Genomic DNA, 13,242 nt, shown 5'->3' with positions numbered 1-13,242 from the left:
TACTCTGGCTGCCAGTTGGGTTCAGCCAATGGGAGGCACCAGTAGACTAGAGGATGCCTCAGCTCAGCAATGGCTATATTCTTCAGCCAAGGGCCTTGGCTCCTGTGGGGTGGCCCTCAACTACAGCTCTTTCTCAAGGTTCTAGTAATCACTCCCTCAACCTGCTTCTTCAGACCCCAAATCAATACAATTGCTTCACCACTCTTATTGCTTCCTCTTAGCCCTGCCCACATCTTTGTAAACAGTTATTTCATTAAACCCTTCTTAATAACACTGTTGAGCATGCCAACTGTTTCCAGAGACCCTGATTGATAAGGTGGGAAGGCCCAGTGTGTGTCTGGGCAATAGAAGGCCAACTAGATTTGACTGATGTTGAGAGGAGTAGACAAGAAAGAAATATCAGAGCTGGATTATAAAGGGCCATGCTAGGACATTGAGGTTTTATATCGAAAATCAAAGTTTTGAGAGGTGATAGAACAGAGCGGGCAGCTTTGAGAAAATGAATCTAGTGTCAGGGAGCAAATTAAATTGGAGGAGATAAAACCAGTTCTGAAATTTAGTTAGGAGTAGTCTAGGTGTGAGTGATAACGGTCTGATTAAGTGCTAGCACTAAACAGACAAAGACTCAGATAAGATATTGGTAAGGGGAAGAGAACAATTGTATGAGAGGTAGGAAGGGATCCTGGGAGAAAAAAATGTCAAAGCTGACATCCAGGCAGCTGAAGAGAGAGGAATTACGCGGGCCGAAACAGGGCAGTCAAGGCAAGGGCTAGTTTAGGACAGTTAGCTTTAAGGTTTGGGAAGTAGAATCACCTAGAATGAGCTTCGCCATAACTGTGGACAAGGAGGAAGGCAGCCTAGGGCCGATGTCCACTGGGAAGAGGGAGAAATAAGATTGGATAGGCACATGAAAGTGAAGTTTGGGTTTGGGAGTTTAATCCTAGACAATTGTAATTCCATCTAAGGGTCTCAAAGCAGCAACCTGCAGGCCAAATGCAGACCAGAGCTGTGTTTTGTTGGGCACGCAATGTTTTCTTAAATTTTGAATTAGTGCCAACATTAAAACTTTTGGATATTTCACCATAAAAATTCCAGATTCTGGCCTCTCTGACAACACTGAGCCCACATTCTCACATGTCAACACTTGGTTGGAGCTGAGTAGTCACTGCCCATCTAGACCCTCCCTGCATGAGGCTCCAGGTCACCCCAGCCCCACTCAGCCTCTGTTACTCATTTATGTCACCTGCTCAGCCCTGGTGTACATTTGAGCTCCTGGTCCCTGCTAATGGCAGTGAGAGTCCTTGGAAGTTCTTAACGAAACTGATGTCTTAGAATACCCCCTGGGGGAAGCTGAGAGGATGAACTAGAGCAATTCCATTGAATTCAGCATTTTTGAGTGTTTGCTATGTGCCAGGCATTGTGCAAGGCCCTGTAGAGCCTGCGGTAAGAAGAGTCTGCCTATTGTAACAAGAGAGACCAGGAATATGAAGATCCCTTAAGTGGCTGTTTCAGAAATTCAGGTACCAGTGAGGGCTTGGAATGGACAATGAGAACACAGATGAAGGCATAAATACGAAACACTCGGGGAAGTAATTTTTGTGACAAATTAGGTACAGGGGATAAAGAAGGAAGAATGTGTACTATGACCTTGTTCTTTGGATATATAAAGGATATGTGAAGATACTGTAAGTAGCAGTATCGTATTACTCGAAGTGCAATAAAGGTTCAAAGCATGTGAGAGAGAAGGAAACCACCCCCTTGAAAACTGAATGGGTGGTGTCCTGCGGAGGGATTACACAGGCTGCGCCCTTCCTCTTGGCACACCTACTCTTGAGTAACGGCAATGCTATCATTGCCTGTGTGTTCAGGAACTGAATTACTATATTGTTAACAAATAAAGAAAATTGAGCAATCTTCATTTAGACCTGCTGGGCCATGTTGGAACTCTATCTCCAGAGCTGTAACAAGGCCAAATGTTTGTTTAAATGTTAAGCTGGCAAGCAAGTTCTCTGGTAGTGGACCGGGAGCAAACCATCTGGGAAACAGAACAAGCTTACAAAGCTCCCTGACGATTCAGGGTCTAGAGCCACACTGGGGTTCTTTAGTTCCCTAACCCTTTAGAGGAAAACTGCAGGAATTTTCTTTAAAGAGTTACTGACTAAGAGTTACTAATCAAGACTTGGCAATAAAACAGTGGCTTCCTTTGCTGCTGAGAAATTTCCTACAAGTTTCCCTAGCCTACACCCATTTTACAATCAGAAAGCATTATAATGGGGAGGGACTGACAATTTTACCAAGCCATATGTTTGCTAAGCAGAAAACAAAAATTATATTTACAGAAGGAAAACTCTTGCATTCTGGCTCCAGAAAAGGAAAAAAATAAGTCAGTCAATTGGATTATTTCAACTGAAAGTCAAAGGTTTTGATTGAATTACACAGGGGGAAATGCTTTGTTTTTCTGCTTCCTTTAGCCAGTGGGAGCCTGACCACTCACGTTGTAGTGTATAAATAATCATAATTTGGTTCCCCTTCAACTCCGTCGTTCACAGTTGGCATCCAGTCAAGTCAACTGAAGGTTTCCTTTCAACATCTGTATCTGCTTATGTGTGCCCATCCCCAGATGGCAGAATGCGACACACTGGAGAAGGAGGCCTGACGTGGAATTAATCTGCTCCCAGTCACATAGCAGTGATCAGCTTATGCCTCAGCCTCCTGAATCTGTTAAATGATCACAATAAAATTACTCATAAGCCTCAGTTTCACATACAGAAGACTCTGAAGGGTAGAGTTTCATTATAAATAGGACTGGCCAATTAGTCAGACATACTGTTGCCTGGAATCCAGCGTGTGAGGTCTTATAATGAGAAAAGACTCTCTAATTACAAGTTATACATCTGTTGTTTGAACATGATTGAAGAGACGCCAAACTCAATCCTCTAATGGTTCAGATGGAATGAGTGGTAGGCTAGCTAATAGGTGTGCCAGGTTCCCTAAGCTCATGTCTTTCCTATGTCTAACCAAATGACACAGTTCCCCAGCCTAGCGAATCCTTGTCTGAGGGCGTGTCAGGAATCAGGAGACCCAGGTCCATATTCCAGGCTGTGCCAGGTAGGGCTCGTCCTTAACCATTCTGGGTCATGCTTTCTTCATCAATGAAATAAATGATTGGCCTGTGTGGCTTCAAAGGTCTCTTCCTTTTCTAAAACTCTGTGATCCTCTAAATGAGGGGAAAAGGGAAATGAAGGTTCATAAGCAGGTACTCAAATGAGAATACTTATTCTGCTAATGCCTTAGATGGATCAGAGCTATAAATTATTGCAGCAAAGACTGACAAGGGTTTATAACCAGGCCTGGAACATAGTCAGAATGGAAACCAAATCTCCCTTTTTCTTCCCCCAAGTCCCACACCTGGACCATTATCAACCATGATTCATTGGGCAGCTGCTGTGGGATGGGGCACTATCTCAGGCATAATAAAAGCATCAGGAAAAAAATCGTTGAAGGCTTGCTATGTGCCAGGCATCGTGCTATGCACTTTACATAATTTCTCACAACCTGAGAGGTGGGTATTATCTCCATTTTACAAGCGAGGACACAGAGGTTGTGGAGCCACGGGCAAGTCACTTAGCCACCTTGAGCCCATTTCCTTGAGTATAAAATAAATTGACTTTAAAGGCCCCTCCTACTCTATGACTCAAAACAAGCTTAGATTTGATCACCTAGACCTTGAAAGGCTCATGATTGTCATGCAAACCCAGAAGAAAATGGAATGGCCCCTCCCCATCTCAAGCACCATTCACGTGCTCACAGAAACACAAAACCACATTTACTAGAGCCAGCACTTTCTTGAGATACTCCCACAATCTACACTATAAACGAGGTCGTTGTTAAAATATATCATTTTCCTGTGGCGATATCATGGTCTGCCTCAGAGCAAATTGCCAATAAAAGTATCATGGAATGAAATCACCCACTATTGAGGCCCCCATTCCAGAAGTCAGGATTGGTTCCAGGATAAAGACACAGATATTCCCTCTCCATTACTGTAGATAGGGCTGGAGGTGCTAGTTCCCAGCCGGACAGAATGAAAGCTCCCTGACGCCTGGGCTACTGCCAAAACTTGCAAATTCACTATGATTAGAAGGAAGTCGCCCCATGGTACTAAAAGATGATCATCAACACCATCACCCCATCACCTACTGTGCATTTATAAAGCACCTACTATGTACAAGGCACAACATGGCCCAGTCATTAACAAGGACTGGTCACTTGCTGAAGACATCAAGTTCTGCTTTTCCTAACAGTCAGAATCATGAAGGTGAATAAGGCCTTCAGGATCCGTGGGACCATACAGAGTGTCTGTAGAAAGAGAGTAAGAAATTCTCCTGGGTAGGTGGGGAGAGGGGTCCTAAGAGCAAGTGATGGATATGTCAGGATCATGACTTAGAATAGAGGGTGCCCGGCTGTATTAATTTGCTAGAGCTGCCATAACAAAATACCACAGTCAGTGTGGCTTAAACAACAGAAATTTATTTTCTCACAGTTCTGGAGGCTGGAAGTCCAAGATCTATCTAATTGCATCAATATAATATTTTGATGTATTAACAAACTCTTTTCACCTCCATATTCCCAGTTACCCTGTGAGCCAGCCCCATTCATGCATCCAGACATGAGGCATCCATTGCCTCAAGGATTGATCCCATGGAACTGCAGAACCAAAGGGTCAGATGCTTAGCTTTTGTTTGCAAGAGGCAGGTTGAATTAGTCTGCCTGATTAGTGTTAGGCCATCCTACAGCAAAAATTGAACCAGAAATATCAGTGGCTTGGCACAAGAAAACTTATTTGGGTTGGGCCTTCCTCCTCCATCTTTTAACATCATCATCTGGAACACACAGCCTGAAAGGTCAGTGGGGCAGAAGCAGAGAGAGAATGGAGAGCTAACACTCAATTTTAAATTCCCCAGGGCCGGCCCCGTGGCTTAGCGGTTAAGTGCGCGCGCTCCGCTGCTGGCAGCCCAGGGTTCGGATCCTGGGCACGCACTGACACGCCACTTGTCCGGCCATGCCGAGGCCGCGTCCCACATACAGCAACTAGAAGGATGTGCAGCTATGACATGCAACTATCTACTGGGGCTTTGGAGGAAAATAAATAAATAAATAAAATTAAATTCCGCAGCCTGTATGTTAGTCTGCTCAGGCTGCCATAACAAAATACCTCAGACTGAGTGGCTCAAACAACAGAAATTTACATCTCACAGTTCTGGAGGCTGGAAGTCCAAGAACAAGATGCTGGCAGGTTTGGTTTCTCCTGCAGCCTCTCTCCTTGGCTCATAGATAGCCACCTTCTTGTTGCTTCCTCATATGGTTGTCCCTCTGTGCACACATGCCCCTGGCATCTCTTCCTCTACATATAAGGATACCAGTCAGGGGCCAGCCCAGTGGCGCAAGCGCTTAAGTGTGCGCGCTCCTCTGTGGCGGCCCGGGGTACGCCGGTTCAGATCCCGGATGCGCACCGACGCACCATTTGTCAGGCCATGCTGTGGCGGCGTCCCATATAAAGTGGAGGAAGATGGGCATGGATGTTAGCCCAGGGCCAGTCTTCCTCAGCAAAAAGAGGAGGATGGGCAGATGTTAGCTCAGAGCTGGTCTTCCTCACAAAAAAATAAATAAATAAAAATAAAAAAGGCAATTTAAAAAAAAAAAAAAAGGATACCAGTCATACTGGCTTAGGGCCCCACCCTTATGATCTCATTTAACCTAATTACCTTTTTAAAGGCGCTACCTCCAAAAACATACAGTGACATTCTAAGGTACTGGGGGTTCCGGCTTCAAGATATGAATTTTGAGGGGACGCAATTCAGTCCATAACACCAGTATTTGCCCTTCCCAAAGTTATAGGCATACATAGCCCCAGTATGTTCTAAATTTCCTGTTCTTTACAAAGTTCTCTCCCCATCTTCCCACCCTAGTTTAGCACTTTCACAAAGTAAATCAGAAGGATGGCTGGCTGGACCTACTTTTCTTCTTCCTATTACTATTCATATCTGTTGGATTACATAGACTTTTAAGGCTGGGAATTAAGAAGCAACTAGTTGGCTTCAGGCCTAGTCTGGGCAGCTTCTAGCAACTCACCCCCACCGCTCCTATTTACCAAATCTTCAGGGTCAGAGAAGTTATGTAGTGGGTGGTGGGGCAGGGAAAGGTGAAAAGAAAAGAGGAAAGAGGATCTCTGCCCAGAATTGCTTCATTATGGTCTGTCTTCCTTCCCTCTAAGACATTTCCTGTGCTACAACACATCAGATTAACAAGCCTAGACAGGCAAGATGGAGGAGACACTGTTCTGCAAAGGAATCCTGGTTTCCTATCCACACTCGATTCCATTTTCTCTAGGAGAACACCAGCCCCACAGACCCCCACACACAGACGCACACACACAGACCCATGTGCCCTCACTGACATTTCAAGCACCCCAGCTCCAGATGTCTTTATATATTTGTTCAGTCAGTAAAAAAAAGAAGCCCAAATTTTAAATAGAGTCATTTCTCAAACCACCAGCTGTCTCCTTGATGAATTTTGTTTTTCTGGACGCAGTCACAAGCAACCCTCCCCAATCCACTGCTTCATTCAATAAATATTTACTGAGTACATTCCATGTTCCAGGATTGGGGATACACTGGTGATGGCCATAAGCTTGCAGTCCAGTGAGGGATTATGCCACGTGCGGTACTGGGCCCCTTAAACTCATGGGAAGGCACGGTTATCTCCACCGTGCAAGGAAGAAGCTAAGGCGCAAAGAAGTTCAAAGGCAAGGTCACGTTGCTAGTCAACAGAAGTGTCAAGACCAGAAGCCGTGTCACCTGACCTCCTGGGCAGTGACTTTCCACTATCAGGAGGGATCTTAACCTGGGGCTCATGAACTTGAATGGAAAAAAAAAAATTTACATCTTTATTTTCACTGATCTCTAACTGAAATTGAACATTTTCTTCCATTATATGTGTAGAAACCACAGCAGTGCCTATGACTTTGTCACCGATTGAAATCACAGATATTTTCTTATATTACAGGTATTGTCTATATTTTGAAATATTGTTTATGCTCATTACTACTTCAAAATAATGGTAGCTATTAGATCCACTGCTATTAACGCATTAGTTTTTTTTTAAAAGGCAAATGTGTTACTACATCATAAATTCTTCTAATATTTTGACAAGTGTTTTGGAAATAGTTTCCTTTATAATGCTCTGCCTTTTATTTTATACCTTTAAAAGCATTGTTCTGAGAGGGGGTCCTTAGCCCTCCCAGAACTGCCAAAGGGGCATATGGCACAAAAACGGGTCAGACCCCTACCTTGCAGCAATGGGCAGCCCAGGCAAAACCAGAGGCTCTGCTCACTGTGTCTTTGAGCAAGAAGCTAGGCTGGGGTTGTTATAACTAAAAGATAGAGAAGGGGAGGAAAGGAAAGGAGCCCCTTCTCCACCAGAGGACCCCTTCTCCCCTTTCCACCAATTCCCGTTCAGCACGGGCCCTAAATGCTCTCCTCCGCTGGTTCCAGCCGCAGCCGACTCCGTGAGCGCCCCTCTGTCCCCGCGCAGTGTCGGTGGATTAATGCGTCCCCACTGCGGGCAGATGGGCTGACGTCAACCTCTGACCCCCGAGGCTGAGCACCCACTTGCGCCCGGAGACAGTACTGAGTGACACATTCAACAAGTGAAAGACACCAAGAAACCCACACACCAAGACCACGGATACTTCGGGTTTTAACCGCCCCTCGCAGGTCCGCCTCTCCGCGCCCCCGAGGCCCGACACTCCAGGAAGAAAGCAAGAGTCTCCAGACCAGGACAGCGCGAGTTGCGGGGTTCGGGGGATGGGGAAAGAAAGCGTGAAGCGGGCTGGAACGCGCGGCACCGGTCCGCGGAGTCCCAGCTGCGGGAGCAGAGTTGGGCCAACAGTCAGCCTCAGGGGTGACCTCTGTCCCCGCCCGGTCCCCCTCCCGTGATCGGCCGCCGTGTGCCTCTTACCCAGGGGCGAGCGGAGCCTTCGGCCACAGCGTTGGCGCAGCAAAAGCTGCCGCTCCCTGCCGGGGCTCGGCCCCCCGGGCGGAGGCTGGGGGCGGGGAAAGCGAGGCTCCCCGCCATGGGAGTTCCGGAAATGTCCCGCCGCTGCCCCGCCCGGCGCCACAGCCTGGGTACCGAAGCCAAGGGCAGACTGCACCCGGCTTTGAGCGCGCACAGAGGACAGAGCCAGGGACGCGCGTCCAGCCCGGGGCGCTGCCCGCGCGCGAGGCAGACTCGCCCCTACCCCTAGCGCACTCTGGAGCGCCGGCCGGCGCCCTCGCGCGCGACAGCCGAGCGCACGGAGGCCACCTGTCACTATACGACCCCTGCCCCGTCCTTGCTCCTCCTCTGCCCCTCCCACCCACCCCCACCCTCACCCTCACCCCGCACCTTTTATTTTATGCCTTTAAAAGCATTGTCCTGAGAAAGGGTCCTTAGTCCTCCCAGAACTGCCAAAGGGGTATATGGCACAAAAATAGGTCCCGTCCCCCACACCGGCTCCCTTCTCCCCCCCCCCTTTTACCCCTCCTCTGCCAGTGCCAACAGCATTGTGTAACTGGGAGGGACAAAGGTGGAGGCGGGGCTGTGGATGGCGACCTGGGCAGTCTGCGTGGGTTCCCCCAGTGAGTCCTGTGCTTCTCACCAGGTTCCCACGACTGCCCAACGAGACAGCTACGCCCGCGCTCATTTCACAGATAAGGCGACAGAGGCTCAGAGAAGCCCAATGACTTGTCTTGGGGAAGGCTGGAGCGGTGCTCTTCCCTCAGGGCGTAGGCCCAGGTCAGCTGGCTTTCAGCCACTGGCCTCCACACCGTGATCCGCCCTACTTTCATGACCGGACATTTCCAATTGGCTGCTGTTTCTAGTGGGGTGCAAAGTATAGACAAGTGGTTTTCCATCATGTCAGATCTAGCAGCGCCTTTTTATCGTAAATACAGGGTGTCCCAAAAGTCTCACGCAATTTTAAGCTGTAAGACATTGAAAACTATAAGACACTGATGAAAGAAAAGGAAGAAGATGCAAATAAATGGAAAGATATTTTGTGCTCATGGATTGGAAGAATTAATATTGTTAAAAGGTCCATACATCCCAAAACAATCTACAGATTCAATGCAATCCCTATCAAAATTCCAATGACATTTTTCACAGAAATAGAATACACAATCCTAAAATTTGTATGGAACCACAAGACCCTGAATAACCAAAGAAAAAAGAACAAAGCTGGAGGCATCACACTTCCTGATTTCAAATTATATTATGAAGCTATAGTAATCAAAACAGTATGCTGTTGGCATAAAAACAAACACATAGAGGGACGGAACAGAATAGAGAGTCCAGAAATAAACCTGTGCATACATGGCCAATTAATTTATGATAAAGGAGCCAAGAATACAAAACGGGGAAAGGACAGTCTCTTCAATAAGTGTTGCTGGGAAAACTGGACAGCCACACGCAAAAGAGTGAAACTGGACCACTATCTTACACCATACACAAAAATTAACTCAAAATAAATTAAAGCCTTGAATGTAAGACCTGAAACCATAAAACACCTAGAAGAAAACATAGATGGTAAGCTCCTTGACACTAGTCTTGGCTATGATTTTTTTGGATTTGACACAAAAAGCAAAGGCAACAAAAGCAAAAATAGGCAAGTGGGACTTCATCAAACTAAAAGCACAGCAAAGGAAACTGTGGACAAGATGAAAAAGGCAACCTACCAAATGAGAGAAAATATTTGCAAATCATATGTCTGATAAGGGGTTAATATCCAAAATATATAAAGAACTCATACAACTCAATAGCAAACAAACAATCCAATTAAAAAATGGGCAGAAGGGGCTGGCCCAGTGGCGTAATGGTTAGGTTCGCGCGCTCCACTTCAGCAGCCTGGGATTGGAAGTTTCGATCCCGGACACGCACCGACGCACTGCTCATCAAGCAATGCTGTGGCAGGCGTCCCACATATAAAGTAGAGGAAGATGGGCATGGATGTTAGCCCAGGGCCAATCTTCCTTAGCAAAAAGAGGAGGATTGGCAACAGATGTTAGCTCAGGGCTAATCTTCCTCACAAAACAAAACAAAACAAAACAAAAATGGGCAGAAGATCTGAATAGACATTTTTCCAAAGAAGACCTACAGATGACCAACAAGTACGTGAAAAGATGCTCTACATCACTAACCGTCAGGGAAATGCAAATCAAAACTGCTATGGGATGTCACCTCAGACCTGTTAAAATGGCTATCATCAAAAAGACAATAAATAACATGTGTTGGCAAGGATATGGAGAAAAGGGAACCTGTGTGACTGTGTGGGAATGTAAATTGGTGCAGCCACTATGGAAAACAGTATGGAGGTTCCTCAAAAAATTAATGCAAATCATATATCCGACAAGGGATTAATCTCCAAAATATATAAAGAACTTATACAACTCAACACCAAAAATCAAACAACCTGATCAAAAGATGGGCAGAAGATATGAACAGATTATTTTTCCAAAGAAGATATATGGATGGCCAACAGGCACATGAAAAGATGTTCAACATCACTAATCATCAGGGAAATGCAAATCAAAACTACAACGAGATATTGCCTATACCTGTTAGAATGGCTATAATTACCAAGACAGAAAACAACAAATGTTGGCAAGGATGTGGAGAAAAGGGAACCCTCATACACTGCTGTTGGGAATGCAAACTGGTGCGCCACTATGGAAAAAAGTATGGAGATATCTCAAAAAATTAAAAATAGAAATGCCATATGACCCAGCTATCCCACTACTGGGTATTTATCCAAAGAACTTGAAATCAACAATTCAAAGAGACTTATGCACCCCTATGTTCATTGCAGCATTATTCACAATAGCCAAGATGTGGAAGCAACCCACGTGCCCATCGACTGATGAATGGATAAAGAAGATGGAATACTACTCAGCCATAAAAAAAGACAAAACGATCCCTTTTTCAACAACATGGATGGAACTTGAGGGTATTATGTTAAGTGAGATAAGCCAGACAGAGAAAGACAAACACTGTATGATTTCACATATCTGGAAGATAAACAAATACATGGACAAAAAGAACAGATTAGTGGTTACCAGAGGGGAAGGGGGTTGGGGGGTGGACATAAGGGGTAAAGGGGCACATATATATGGTGACAGACAAATAATAATGTACAAGTGAAATTTCACAATGTTATAAACTCTGATGACCACAACAAAAAAAAATTAAAAATAGAACTACTATATGATCCAGCAATTCCACTTCTGGGTATTTATTCGAAGAAAATGGAAACACTAACTCTAAAAGATATGTGAAAGACATGTTCATTGCAGCATTATTTACAATAGCCAAGATATGGAAACAACATAAGCAACCATCAATGGTAAATGTGGTGTATATATACACACAATGGAATATTATTCAGCCATAAATAAGAGTGAAATCTTGTCATTTGCAGCAACATGGCCGACCTTGAGGGCATTATGCCAAGTGAAATAACTCAGACAGAGGAAGGCAAATACCATATGATCTCATTTATATGTGGAATCTAAAAAAAACAAAAACAAAAAACCCAACCTCATAGATACAGAGAACAGATTGGTGGTTGCCAAAGGCAGGGGATGGGGAGGTGGGTGAAATGAGTGAAGGGGGTCAAAAGGTACAAACTTCCAGCTATAAAATAAATAAATCATGGGGATGTAAGGTACAGCACGGACTATAGCTAATAATACTGTATTGCATATTTGAAAATTGCTGAGTAAATCTTATTTATTTATTTATTTATTTATTTATTTATTTATTTATTTATTTATTTTTGTGAGAAAGATCAGCCCTGAGCTAACATCCATGCTAATCCTCCTCTTTTTGTTGAGGAAGACCGGCTCTGAGCTAACATCTATTGCCAATCCTCGTCCTTTTTTTTTTTTTCTCCCAAATCCCCAGTAGATAGTTGTATGTCATAGCTGCACATCCTTCTAGTTGCTGTATGTGGGACACCGCCTCAGCATGGCCAGAGAAGCGATTCGTCGGTGCCCGCCCAGGATCCGAACCCCGGGCCGCCAGTAGCAGAGTGCACGCACTTAAACGCTAAGCCGTGGGGCCGGCCCACGGAGAGTAAATCTTAAAAGTTCTCATCACAAAAAAAAAAAAAAATCTGTAACTATGAATGGTGACAGATGTTAACTAGACTTATTGTGGTGATTATTTTGCAATATATACAAATATCAAATCACTGTGTTGCAACCTGAAACTCATATAATGTTTTAGGTCAATTATTCCTCAATAAAAAAAAATTTTTAAAGCTTTGATAATTTCAGATGTGTGTTACAAACTTCCCCCCCAAAAAAATTCCTCTAAAGTATAATTTTTATATTTCCTTTACATTTATTTCATTTTGTGAACTTTAAATAATTTTTTAAATTTTTTTTTTTTATAATTTTATTTATTTGTTTATTTTTTTCCCCCCAAAGCCCCAGTAGATAGTTGTATGTCATAGCTGCACATCCTTCTAGTTGCTGTATGTGGGACGCGGCCTCAGCATGGTCAGAGAAGTGCTGCGTCGGTGCACGCCCGGGATCTGAACCCGGGCCGCCAGCAGCGGAGCGCGCGCACTTAACCGCTAAGCCACGGGGCCGGCCCAAATTTTTTGTTTCAATGAGTGTTTTCTACCTTTAATTAGAAGGACTGATTACCATATGAACACCATAGCTACAAATGCAGACTGTAGACTTTTATTGGCCAACTCAGTTCCACCTACAGCATTGCTTCTGTGATATGATTTTCTGAAATGGTATAAAAAGCTCTGAACAAAATAAAGTATAATCTCTGAGTTTTTCCAACAGATGCATTCCTGGAAATTTCAGTGTATTAAAACCATGCAAAAATGCATGCTATTTGTAATTATCTGAACTAGAACCTAATTTATTTTACAAAAAAACAATGTGGTCTTTTTGCATATTTGAATGTTGAGGCAAGAGGAAGCAGACACCAGAAATCATGAAGGATTCCTGGCAGTTAACTGTTGTATGGCACTGCCCACACAGCACAGGATGTGGGTATCCCTGGCTCTCACCCTTTAAATGCCAATAGATTATGTCCCAATCATCTTGGCAAATAAAAATTCCCCTCCCCTATATTTCCAAAGTGCTCTCCCCAACCTCCCAGTCCCAGTTTAGAAGGCCTGGTTTA

At 44.5% G+C, this 13,242-nt stretch overlaps 1 protein-coding gene across 1 annotated transcript in view; it reads right to left on the bottom strand.

Moving 5' to 3' along the window:
- Nucleotides 1–8,115, bottom strand: part of SQOR (sulfide quinone oxidoreductase) — a 50,459-nt gene extending 42,344 nt beyond the window's left edge. The window contains exon 1 of the mRNA XM_004421532.3: nucleotides 8,020–8,115. The gene's annotated coding sequence lies outside the window, so the exon portion shown is untranslated. The remainder of the gene's footprint in view (nucleotides 1–8,019) is intronic.
- Between the last annotated feature and the right edge of the window lie 5,127 nt (nucleotides 8,116–13,242).

This window comes from Ceratotherium simum, chromosome 3 (genome assembly GCF_057802395.1).
Source record: "Ceratotherium simum simum isolate JZ-2026a chromosome 3, ASM5780239v1, whole genome shotgun sequence".
NCBI classification, from domain to species: Eukaryota; Metazoa; Chordata; class Mammalia; order Perissodactyla; family Rhinocerotidae; genus Ceratotherium; species Ceratotherium simum.
The sequence above is the reverse complement of the archived record's forward strand: the minus strand, read 5'-3'. Positions and strand labels throughout refer to the sequence as shown.